Genomic DNA, 12,504 nt, shown 5'->3' with positions numbered 1-12,504 from the left:
ATATCAAAGGGAGGATGCTTTGCATTTACAGTCAATGCCCTTTGGTTCGAAGCTGAAATTAGCCATTACTTTCTGCTGCATCAGGGCATGCCCCTAGAAGCTCATTTTCATTAGCCTCAAAGTTTAACAAGCTGTGTTCATCTCCAAAGAAGGACAGAAAGAAAAGCCCCTAAGGCAGAAGAACAAATCCTTGATTTCTCTAGACAGTACAGGGCATTTTTCAACATTGTTTTTGCAGCTCTGCTAAAAATAACAGGAGTTGGACCATGACAAGTTTTCAGATGCAATAGCTCATCCAAGAAAACAGTGCAGCCTTCAATCTTTTTCAAATAAAAATTTGATAATACAATGGCCAAATTCCTTGTGTGCATACTCAGATCCTATGCTTGGAAAGTTCAGTGTACCTACAGAAAGACACATTCTTAGGGCTGCAAACAGTGTAATGGCATGTTCAAAAGCTTCAGACTAATTAAGAGTGTCTAAGTTGCATTTTCAAACAGTATTTCAGTAGTGGGAGTTAATGCTAAAGAGATCTTTAATAATTCTAAGAATTTTAAAGAGTTTTAAAAGGCCTCAGCTACACTGACTTTTAATGAGTCCTAGTGAAAGCTTTCACTCAAAAAACTGAGCCTGGAAACTAAGAGAGATTGAAGATCTTGACTTCAGTGACTCAGTGAAAGGGTGAAAAGGCACCATTCCCTTCTTTCTGTACAACCAAAAGATTCCATGAAATGAAATGAAATGAAATGAAATGAAATGAAAATGTGAAGAGGAAGAACAACAAATTAAAAAACCAAAAGAAGATGAGCATGAAGAACGAAGAATTGCAGTTGTGCTTACTGTTGTAACTCATCAAAAACTGCAGCAGGAAGGGAAGATGGAACACTTCTATGACTGACCACTGAACAAATTTGGTTCTCTTAATAAAAATAAAATTATTCTTCCCTTGGCTTTAACTCTTCTAGTAAGCAAATGCTGGGCTTCAGTCAGAACTAGATCTGTAGAGAGGGAAATAGAGGTATCTTGCCCATGTGAGGAAGTGCTGTTGGTTTCTCTCCACATAACTAAATACATGGAATATTTTTCTGTTTTTCCCACAAAAAAAGACAGAATGCTGATCACACAGAACAGCAAAACCTGTAATGCTGAAGGTCTTTGAATTAGACCTAAGCAAATCAGAATATAGAGCTGACTCAAGTTTTCCCACCCTGTGGCCAAAGGTGATTTTCTCGTTCCCAAAGATGAGGAGACAGACTTTTTAGGTGGCAGTAAGTATGCAGGGAGAGATCAAAGGGGTAAAACTGGGCTGCAGAGCCACATTAAGAGAAATTTGAAGAGATTTCTGTTGTAACAGGGATGGAAGAGATTAAAGCCTTTAATCCTCCAACTCAGAGGTTATCACATTCCATAGCAGCAGCTGCCCTCCTACACCTGCCAGGACCCTTCCTTGGGAGCACTGGCAGCAGCATAGAGCCAGCCTGGCTGGAAGGGTACACAGGTGAATTAAGCAGCAAAGCCAGGTGGGTTTATCACCCTCAGCAGTCTGCCTGCCTTGCTGTGGACTCACAGTCCAGCAGAGAGCCACACAAACATTAGTTCAGTCTCCCAATTAACACTCTTAATCTCCGTGGTGCTGTTCACAAGATAAGAAGCCCTGCTCACATCAAGCTTGACATCAGAGCTGAACTGCTGCAGTTACCCTACTTCAATTCCCAAGTTGGCTCATGCAGGACTTCTCAAGGACATATGAGTGGAGAAATGTCCACCAGCCTCTTAGCAAAACTTTATCTGTGGGTCCCAAAGGAAGGGAGAGGCACTGGAAAGCAAAGACCTCTTCTCATATGGATTGACCTTTTCTCTAAGCTCATGTTTAGGCTGGAATCTTTGGAGCTAAAAGTTTCTCTACAGGAAGATGGCTTTGACTGGCAAACAGCAATGTCTGAACAAAATGGGAGCAGTCTAACTGCCACACTGAGAAAAGAAATTGTGTAACCTAAACATGAATATTCTGGAGAAAACAGATGAAGGGGTAGCAAGTTAGTTGGAAATTTGTTGGTCCTCTGCAGTTACGAACCACTACTTCTCATCAGGTAGTAGCAACTTTTCAAAATAACTGTTGAGGTGCTCATAAACTCATTTAAAAAGAAAATGTTATTCATAGTCATTACAAAAAATGGCTTTCCCAGAGAAAATTTCACTTGCTGTTGAATACAGTAGGCCAACAAGTTATGCTGGGGTGACTGCACCAAGGTGGGTACACCACAATGTATTTGCTTCACTGCTAATTATTGCAGGAATGTTATACTTTATAATAATGTTGCCAAGCATGCTAGGTTTAATCTATCATTTCAGACATGGAAATGTAGTAATGGGACAGAGATCATCTGATAACAAGCATGTGCCATCTGAGGACACCAGCTGCATTCAGCAAACCCAGCAGGAGTGCCGAGTACCAGGTAATTTTTTGCTTTAACACTTCTAGGCTGGAAGGCCTTCGTCCTTCAAAGTTACTGTCAAATTGCTCACTTTAACTTCTGTCTTTATGAACTCTACAACTCATCAGAGATTCTCAGAGGTGGTTTTTCCTTCTCCCTTTGAGAATGGCCTGTGCTGAATAGTCAGTATGAGCTAAAGCTACCAGCCAAACTTCACAGAGGAGGGGAATGGGAAGAACAATCTGGAGGATGGGCCCATGTTGGTACCAGTGGAATGCAAGTTTCATCTCTCCTTTACATCATTTGGGAATCTGATTCCCTGTTGGTTTACTTTAATGAGATGTGAACTATCTGAACAGCAGTTCACCATTCAATGAAATAGCTAAAAAACCCTTCATGTTCTTTAACCATTTAAATTTATATGCTAAGGTCCCCATTACTGGCAAGTCGAGACTTCCTGGTTTTAGGCTAAGGTGGACAGACACAGTTGAAAGAGAATAAACAGAAAGCACCACAAAAGGGATTCATGAATAAATATTCACTGGGAAGAGGAGAGAGTTTTGGGAAGAAAGAAAATAGGTCAAAGTCGTAAACATGGAAATGACAAAACATTGAACCTAAACACTCACAAATCTCATTTTAACAAGCATAAATGGGGATTCTCAGGGCACTAAGCCAGTTCATGAGATATATTTTCCATAAGCAATTCTGAAGAAGACAATGGAAAAATGGTAGATAATCTAAATTTCCATTAAAATTATGAGAACATCCTCACCAAGTACAAAACTATAAGAATTCTAATTAAAGACATTTTAACTACCTTAAGGGTCTTTTAAAGTGGACTTAAAAATCTTCATATTCAAGAGTTTCATCTTACCTGGATTATCACTCTGATCGTCATGCTCTGCAAGGTACTTATGACTATAAAGAGTATAAGTACACTCCTCAGGTGGAGCTTGTTTGGGGGAATAAGAATATTTTGAAAAACATTTATTGCAGTAGTTCTGTTGTCCATATTAAAAAAAAAAGATATAAATTGACAGTTGCACTTCCTAATTAAAATATATCCATTTACAGAGCATACTTGTGTCTCAGTTCAGATCAAATTTAATTTTGGTCTTACATATAATGTGCATTATATGCCCATATATACATATAAACATGTATGTATATACATATGTGTATGCATATAGGTGCAGGGTGGAGAAAGTAGTTTTACAAAAGTACTTAGTTCTTATCTTCCGAAGAAATCACAAAAGCAAGAATTTGTCTTTCCTTCTGGAATTTCCCATAGTAAATTTTAACTAAGGACAAATGATTAATTTAGAGCTTTGAATGCACACAATGGAAGGCCTAACTCTGAGGTTTTCCACAGATTTTAGGTTAGTGCTCTGAATCTCTTTCCTTTCTAGGTTTAACCCTTCTAGTTTGCTCTTCTTACCTTCCTAAAAGCACTCTAACCCAACCTATGTGATCTACAGTCTTGCAAAGAGTTCTACTGAGGTAACGGCTTAAAGCACTGCCCCTTTAAAATCTATTTTATCAAAAATGACCCAATACAAAATACAATTTTCTTTTTATTCCTTATTTAAGCTGTGACCACCTATACTCCACAGACCCCTCTTCCTTGCTAAGCACTGTCCCAGCTCCCCTGGGCCTCAGGATGATGAATTACCTCTGGTGCTTGTCAGCATTCGCAGCGCTAACTGCCGTGTGCCACAGCCTGATCCAAACGGTGCTGAAGTCAATGCAAAGAATCTCATTGACTTCGGGAGCCTTCTGGATCAGGCTCCAAACACAGGGAAAATCACAACGGCAGTGGTGCTAAACAGGCTATTGGCACTGCAAAGCATTTCACACAAACATCTGCAGTGGTCTCACACATCTAAATACATCGCTTTTTTTTTTCTTTCTTTTTTGGAAAGCTTCTCCACACAATGCGATCCCCAACACCAGCGTGCTACGCTGCCTGCTGTAAAACCTTCGACTTCACATTGCCAAGACAGGACAGTTTAAAAAAAGAAACAGAGCCCTGTGAACAGCAGCAAAGAAAACATCAGCAGGAGGGGACGGTAAAGGCTGAGAATGCCTGCGGATGGAAAAGGAAAAAGAGATTGGAGTTGTAATCCCAGGAAAGAACGAGGAGCAGCCCTGTCCCACAGATATAAAGGGAAGGAGGAGGAGGAGGTGGTTAGTGGGAGATAATGGGGGGAGGGTCATCGCATGCCCCGTTTGGTTGCTGAATGTTAGATCAAACTCTGCAGCTTACCTTTGTAAACACAACCCCAAAATACCAACCCAACGTGTCACTCGGTTGTGCTATGTGATCAATATCATCCCGATGGCAGGATTTTCCTCCACTTAGTGAAGCCGCTCCAAGCCCTGGAGTGGATTATTTTTAGGCTGGTGATGGGAAGATCAGCTGCTGCCTCCTATCGAGTTTCCAAAGTGCACAAACTCTTCTTGCCTTTCTCATACGCTGAAGGGGGCAGGAAACTGGGAAGAGACAGGCAAACAAAAAGCACCAATTTTTCGCCTCCTGAAGCTACAGTCCCCTGGGATTTCTTCTGCTTGCTTTTATTTTCGTTTTTCCTTGTCTGGAGCAGTAAGATTCCAAGAGGCTGCAATGCAGCACAGGGACTATTAGCAGATGGCTAATCTGAAGGAATTGATTTAGACAGGTAGCCTAACTTTTGGCAGGATTGCAGAGATTCAGCTTTTTGATTTCTTTGGAATTAATCTTGGATAATTTGAATTTGGCAACATAATTTTGCATCTCTTCTACCATCTTAAGCAGAAGAGTCTACTCAGATATTTTACTTTGCTTACTTAGCTAAATCCCTCCAGCTTTTTTGCTTAAAATACAGACCAAATCTCGCTTTTGATCATAGAGGTCTGTTTCCTTTGACACAGCTTTTTTAAAACTTGAAATAAAATTCCAAACTAATTTGATGCTCATACCAGGAATATAGTTTTGAATACAATAGCCCTTATTTACGTGGGATAATATTTTTTAGTTGCAAAATCCATTGTATATGTTTACTTAGAGGTAAGAAAGTCCCAAGAGAGCCTACATGTGGTCGGTTGGTTTGTTTGCTCATTTTCTTGCAGCACCATCAAACAAAGATAAACCAAAATTCAGATTTTTCCATCGTGACAGTTTCACTTGAGCCCTACAACGTGAGGCCATAAATTGCAAAGATCTGGGACTTGTGGTGCAGCACAGGACATGTGGCAATGCAGGGTGGTTTTGAGTACAACTGTTGGAATCACAGAATACCCTGAGCTGGAAGGGACACACAAGGATCATCCAGACCTATTCCTGTTCAGTCATTAGGTCCTAGAGCTGGAGGCCCCTGGGACAGAATTTTGCTTAGACCTTGCAGAATCCAGGAATTGTGTCTAGATGATTAGAGAGCAAATGGTTTCCAAGGGATTGAGGTCAAAGGTGTTACCACGTTTCCATGAATGGGGTTAAAGTGAACTGTGAGCTGAGGATGGAGTTGGATGGCTGAGGCCAAACACTGCCAGATTTATCAGAACCTTGGCAAACCCGGACTGCTCCTTTTTCTCTGATGTTTCAAACCTGACTGTTGTAGGGATAAGAAATCAGAAACCTCGGAGCTAGAGATAACTAGTACCTTTTGTTAGCTCCCATTGATTTGAAACACCAACACAGCTTTATGCTGAGCAACTGAGACAGACCTCAGCAGTCCTCCAAGGCACGTGAAATCTTTGACTTGCGTTTACTTTTTTTTTCTTTTATTTCTTCCCTTTTCATGTATCAAATGCTTTAGAAAAAAGATTGTGGATTGGAAGTCTCTGAGCTCTGCTATATATCTATGTTTGTTAAAGAAGATTAAAAAAACCAGTATTTAACCTATCTAATCATCATCTGAAATAGCATTGTCATGTGATGTTTTTGAAAATACATACAATTTCTGACAGAAGTGTGTGACATTTATGGTCACGATTTTCTTTACCAAAACATGAATGTTTAGTTCATTGTTATTCAGCTCTGTTTTTTCTACAAAATTGTTTAAACAGGAAGGAAAAAATAACACAAAATGAACATGGAATCAACCAGCATGTTTCATTTTGCTGTTTCTAAATGGGGCGCTTTCATTCCTCTACATGACAAGCTAAAATGCACTGAAATGCATTTTAAAAGGATTAAGAAAAATGAATGGCTCTGAAATGTCAGAACACTCAGCCCGGATCTGGCATTTTCTATCAGGGCTTTTCGATTTGCCAGGCGGAGGGAGGGGGGAAGGAGGGGAAAAAAAGGTAATTACAGGAATTCAAAATATTTCAGGGAATGTTTGGACCTTTAAATGACTGGAAACAACCACAGGCCGATCCTCAGGTACCCCCACGTCCAGCACGTCACCAGAAGACGAGCTCTGGTACCAGTATCTCCCCACGCCGGAGCTTCTTCGGCTGCAGAGCTGCCAGTGGTGCGGGACCCAACCGGGCACCGGAACCGCGGGACCGAACCGGGAACTGGCGCCGCCAGCACCGGGACTGCCGCCCAGGCAGCGGGTGCGGGGGGGGGGGAATACGGAGAGGGATGCGGGGAGGGATGCGGGGAAGGATGTAGGATGGGTGCAGGGAGGGATATGGGGAAGGATGCGGGGAGGGATGCAACGACGGATGTGGGTAGGGATGCGGAAAGGGGTACGGGGAAGGATGCAGGGAGGAATGCGAGGAAGGATGCGCCACCCTCTCGGGCGCCCGCCCCCGCCGCTCCCCGGGGCACTCACCGGCGGCGGGGGTCCCTCCGCGGGCTGGTGGCCCCGCGGCCCCGGAGCGAGAGGAGTGCCTGACCATGGCGGATGGGCAGCTTAAAGGCAGAAGCTGCTTCCCCTGATGGCTTTGGGAGGGAGAGGCAGAATGCAAAACATTCTAAGCGGATCTTAACAGAACCTCTGAGTTTTGGTTCCTTCGTTCTGTAAAATCCACAGCCCGGCTGGCACTGATTTCCACACCCTGGTGGGCTTCCATCAGCTCGACCAGCTGAACTCAAAGAAACCAAAATGGTGGAGGAACAGCGTGTATGGGAAAAGATTTTCACAAATTAGGACTCACCGATGTGAGGAAAATGACCTGGCAAGTGCTGCAGCATGGATTAATTGATGAAGTATAACAGAAGTACCTTAGATATACCCTATCGCAGGTCCTGGCTGAGCACTCTCCACCTGAATTGTCTTGGTTTATTGAACTCACTAGCCAGGAAAGGAAAGGCAGCTACACTCTGGACAGCATTCACACCACAAGCTGTTCTGGATTCAGCTGCCAGCAGCTCTCTCTGCCATTTTCCATATTGTGGACCAATCCATGGGTCTCCCTCTACGTGTACTTTATGGCACTCCAACACTTGCAATCCAGGCACGGGGCCCTAACGAGTTCCCATTTATTAGCCAAACTCAGGGAGCTGCCTGCAGGCTCCTTGTCTTTTCCATTTCTTAGGTGAAGAGCTGAAATCACCATCATTTCATCCACTTGTGCAGGTTGACACTAAAGTGGCTGTTTTGGAGAAAACCTCTCATTGTGCCGAGCCGGATAAATCCCTTGACTGATTTTAAATCAACTTACATAATTCATACCAGGGTTTTATTCTAACAGAAATACAAAAAGATATTCAGAGTAGATTATATAAGTTATGGACAATCAAGTCTTTATTTTGCTTCTAAATTTGTCACAGTGACAGAATCCCCACAGTGCTGTGTCAGAACTCGTGCCACCATATAAAAAGATCAGACTGACACAGCTTTCAAGATTAATTTTACTTACACTTGCAACCCTACTTAAAAAAAAAAAAAAAGTTCTGTATTTGTTTTAATTATACATTGCTCATTTTATCGAAGAAAAATTAATGGATCTACCAAGAAAATTGTAATGCAGTAGCAAAGACTTAATTTTTAATTTTAATTTTTTTTAATGTAGTAGAAAATGCAGCCGGGTCTTTGGATAACTTCTCTGTCTGTTTAAAATACTTATTGTTATTAAGCTTGGAGTGGGGAAGCAGCAGAAGCTTAGAATTATTTGAAATATTTTCCACAGCTTTTTTTAAAAGTTATCATGCCTGGTTTCTATGGGGAAAATTGTTGTGGAAAATATATACAGCAAGATTTCAACAGAGCAATCTAAGCAGCAAAGAACTCTATATGGAGAAGGACGACAAAATCCCAGACCTCAGAGCTCATCTCTATAAAAGGTGTAGAAAGCCACAGGCCTTGAACAGGGATTTACAAACCTTCTGATCTTTGAGGGACAACGGCGCCATGGTGGAGTCAGAGGCACCAAATGCAATGCTACCATTTGCCTTGGTACCTCTTGATCTTTGAAAAAGTTAGATCCTGCACACAATACAAATTTTCAGATCTCCAGGTTTATTTGTTCTGTTTGAGAAAGGTTGTTTTATTAAAAAAACCAAACCAAACAAACCGACCTGGGCAACCGAACATGTGTGGTTTGCATTACACTCTTTTGTTTCCTTCCACAAAATCTGAGAGCTATTCCTTTAATATTAGAGGGCTTTTCAAGGCTGTCAAGAATAATGCAAGATTTCCACATCCTCTGAGTGTAGAGGAGTTGCATCATAAATATCACAAAGTAAACCTTTTGTACTATAATTTAAATTCTACCAAACCCATAGACCCACTTGTATTATCCTTAACAATGATACTGTGGATTTTGCATGTGTGTCTGTGTGTGAGGAACTGGGAAAAGGGGGATTCTTTTTGTTTTTAAAGAATCACAGAATCATTAAGGCTGGAAAAGACCTTCGAGGTCATGAAGTCCATCCTGTGACCAGTCCCCCACCTTGTCACCCAGCCCAGAGCACTGAGTGCCACATCCAGTTGTTCCGTGGACACCTGCAGGGGTGGGGACTCCCTCCTCTGTGCTATATTGAATTTGAGTGCTCTAGGCTGACACTGGACAGTTCAAGCCATTCTTTTGCGTTGCACAGAAAATCTTCATTATTTCTAACCCAGCAAACCCACCAGTCAGATTTTAAACCCTCTGCAACCAAAACAGAACTAATGTAGGATCAGGTTCATTTTCTCCCATTAAACTCAACAAGGCACCTACATTGTTTAGTCCCATTTACAAATGTTGGCTTTTAGAGATGTAATAGTCAGAAATAAAAATTTTAGGTGTTTAATTTCAGACTGAATGCCTGAAAGGGGCACTAGATACTAAACACAGAACTCACCTCACCCAGGATTAAATGGCAGATACTTGATTGCTTGTGTCTCTGCCTGTTACTAGGCTCCCTATAGAGCATTTGGAGAGAAAAATACATTTTCAGATGATTATTCTTCTCATCCTAAACCCGGTATAGAAGATAGTGGGAACTACTTCCCCACTGGATATGACAATGTCACCCCGTAGAGAATGACAGTGTCTACATGGTTAAAGTTTTGAAAACTTTACTTGTATCTTTTTCTTTTCTTCTTCTTTGATGTATGGAAATAAATTTTCAGCCTGATATATTTTTTGCGTGTATCTGCCTTACTTTGTACAGCAAGAGAATATTTTAAAAGGGTAATAACCATGACAAGTGTCTTGTAGAACTCATCCCCACCATTTTTACTAGACCTGGTAGAGCCCACACAAAATGTCTCTCACATCCCTTTCCGTCTCTGTAATTCCAGAAGTTTTCCTACTTGAGCCCTGCCACATTCTATGTTGGGAAAAATGCATAGCGTAAGGGAAAACAAACCATCAAAACTATAAGAAATTTCTTCTATAGGAAAAGATGAAATTCATTTGCCCATAGTAACCCTGAAATCTGACATCTGTTGCTTAAAAAATACGGTGTGGGGATTTTTTCTGTTATTTGTTCCATACAGAATACATTCTTTAAAAATCCACTACCATAAGAGGATGTATTTAATCCTTAAGAAGATCCATATCTTTTTTTGCAGGCAAGATATGTAGCGCAGTGCCTTGCTTTCAGAGAAACATTCAACTATAAAGGGTCCCACATCTGCCTTTTATCTAAATCCTCATCCTCCAGTCTCTGGAGCTGCATATCTGTAAGCTGGAAGCTTCTTAACAAATCTCTGTTCAGACTTCTGGGAACAGAAAAGAACTTCTGTTCAAATCCATTTCCATAAAAAGGACAAACCCCAAATACATTTAAAATTATTGTGATCACATTTTATGTTGTATTTCAGTTAATAATATGTCATCCAGGTAATTCAACTGCTGCAGATTAAGTGCAGTAGTTCAGGATTTAATACACACTGCCCTGTTCTTTGTGTTATTTGATACCCCTGTATTTAGCACAAAATACTAATGTCCTGGATCTGGGATCTTTTCTTGTTCTCTTCTTCATGATGTCATCTGCTACACTTGCTGAAATAAGGAAATGGTAATGTAAATCTAAAGTCCATTTTATAGCACACAGAACTTTATTAAATCTCACTTTACATGGATTAAAATTGGGAATAAAAAATTAATCAAAAGATCGAGATTAATTTAAAATAACTCTACCCCATTACAGTGGGAGGTGTTAATGGCCCAGCAGTGGAAGGCAGTGTCTTAGCAGAAAACAAATTTGAAAACAAATTAAAACTTCATAAATTATCCAGTAACCAGCATACTGCAGAAACTTTATGTCTCAAGGAATGCTGCACCCACAGACTCTCCCAAAACACTTTCTGAAGCTCCTGGGTAGGGTATATCTAAGGTACTTCTCTTATACTTCATAACAAGCCTGTGACACCAGTCTGACAGTGTGGTTAAAGGGTTAAAGGGTTCATATAAGTAAAGAAAAAGTGGGAGAAATTGTTACAACACAATTGGTCCAGGTCCAAGACAGCAGCAATACCATATGGTACAGAAATTATACAAAATTAAACAGCCTTTGTGGTGAAAACAGCAGTTCCCGTAGAACAGCAGTAGCAAAACACCTCCCTGAAGTGCACAATGCTTCCAGGCAGACTCTTGGCAGACAGCATAAGATTTATCAGTGTGACTTCAGGGACATTTACATCAGATTTGCTGTAATAAAGCAAAGGGTCTGAGAAATGTCAAAGGGAATTAAACAGACTTTCATCATTGTTCACTCTCTATTTTACATCTTGTCCCTGTAGCAGCCAAGAGCAGCACCATCTCATTTCAAGTGGCCCAATGGGTTATTTTGCAGTTTTGCATATGAAATACTGGCACACTGAGGCAATCTGGACACCACCAAAATAATATGACCAGAACCACCCTAGCCAAATCTTCACTTTGTGAACTGGTATGTAAATGGGCTGCACTCAGCTATTCTGATGAAGTAATTCATCCCTCCTCCCAATTATCTCAGGAAGACCCCGCTGGTCTATGCGCATTGCTGTGTGTAACGTGTTAAGCATTGTCACTCTAGCTGCAATTAAAAATGAACCTCATCTGTACAACCCAGATCCAAATCTGGTCTGTACATGTACAGACATGTACATCATCATCCAGCAGTTGTTTAAAATTATGGGGTTTTATTTACAATGAGACAGATTCTGTGTGCCAACTTGCAGCAACTAACTGCGAGATGGGACTGAGGGATTTCTGAGAGCAGTCAAACGTAACTGGGTTTAAATTTGAACCATAAGGCAACAGCCACTAGTGGTAAGAATCACACACATATGACATGTTGTGCCTGAAAAGATTAAATGATACCTTCAGAAGGTCAAACCCCCTTTTCCCTCTTCAGAAAATCCTAGATGGAAGTACAAGTTCGTATGTCCAATACTCATTTCATACACTGTAGGGTGCCCTGAGCAGCTGATGTGAGTGTGCACTCTTTTATTTAGACTAAAAAAAAACCCACAACACTTTATCTGTTGCTATGACAATACTACGTTGGAAAGAAGTAGCTAATGATATTTTGATTCACGTTGTTCCACAGAACTGAGAAAAAAACTGTGAGAAAAAGGAGAGATGCTTTAGAGGATGTCTCTGGGAATATTTTTGTCTTTCAGAGAAAACACAGCTGCACATCTTTCTTACCTTAATTGATCAGACAGACCCCTTGTGGCTTCATCTGAACTGGATATTTGGTTAAATCGCCACTCAGCCC

General features: G+C 41.0%; 1 protein-coding gene and 1 long non-coding RNA gene across 5 annotated transcripts in view; one reads left to right on the top strand and one right to left on the bottom strand.

Moving 5' to 3' along the window:
* Window positions 1–7,444, bottom strand: part of ABCC9 (ATP binding cassette subfamily C member 9) — a 71,431-nt gene extending 63,987 nt beyond the window's left edge. For 3 of the 4 annotated variants that reach the window (XM_048301532.1, XM_048301533.1, XM_048301535.1), the window contains exons 1-3: window positions 7,199–7,443; window positions 4,705–4,931; window positions 3,313–3,390 (exon numbers count right to left, since the gene is read on the bottom strand). The gene's annotated coding sequence lies outside the window, so the exon portion shown is untranslated. Of the gene's footprint in view, window positions 1–3,312; window positions 3,391–4,704; window positions 4,932–7,198 lie in introns of all 4 variants that reach the window. The other variant, XM_048301534.1, reaches the window with a different exon arrangement.
* On the top strand, window positions 6,703–9,932 carry LOC125324968. The gene is made up of 2 exons (XR_007203159.1): window positions 6,703–6,977; window positions 7,400–9,932. It is a non-coding gene; the product is annotated as an uncharacterized LOC125324968 (long non-coding RNA).
* The last annotated feature ends 2,572 nt before the right edge of the window (window positions 9,933–12,504 follow it).

This window comes from Corvus hawaiiensis, chromosome 4 (genome assembly GCF_020740725.1).
Source record: "Corvus hawaiiensis isolate bCorHaw1 chromosome 4, bCorHaw1.pri.cur, whole genome shotgun sequence".
NCBI lineage: Eukaryota > Metazoa > Chordata > Aves > Passeriformes > Corvidae > Corvus > Corvus hawaiiensis.
Note: the sequence above shows the minus strand (reverse complement) of the source record. Positions and strands in the feature narration are given on the sequence as shown.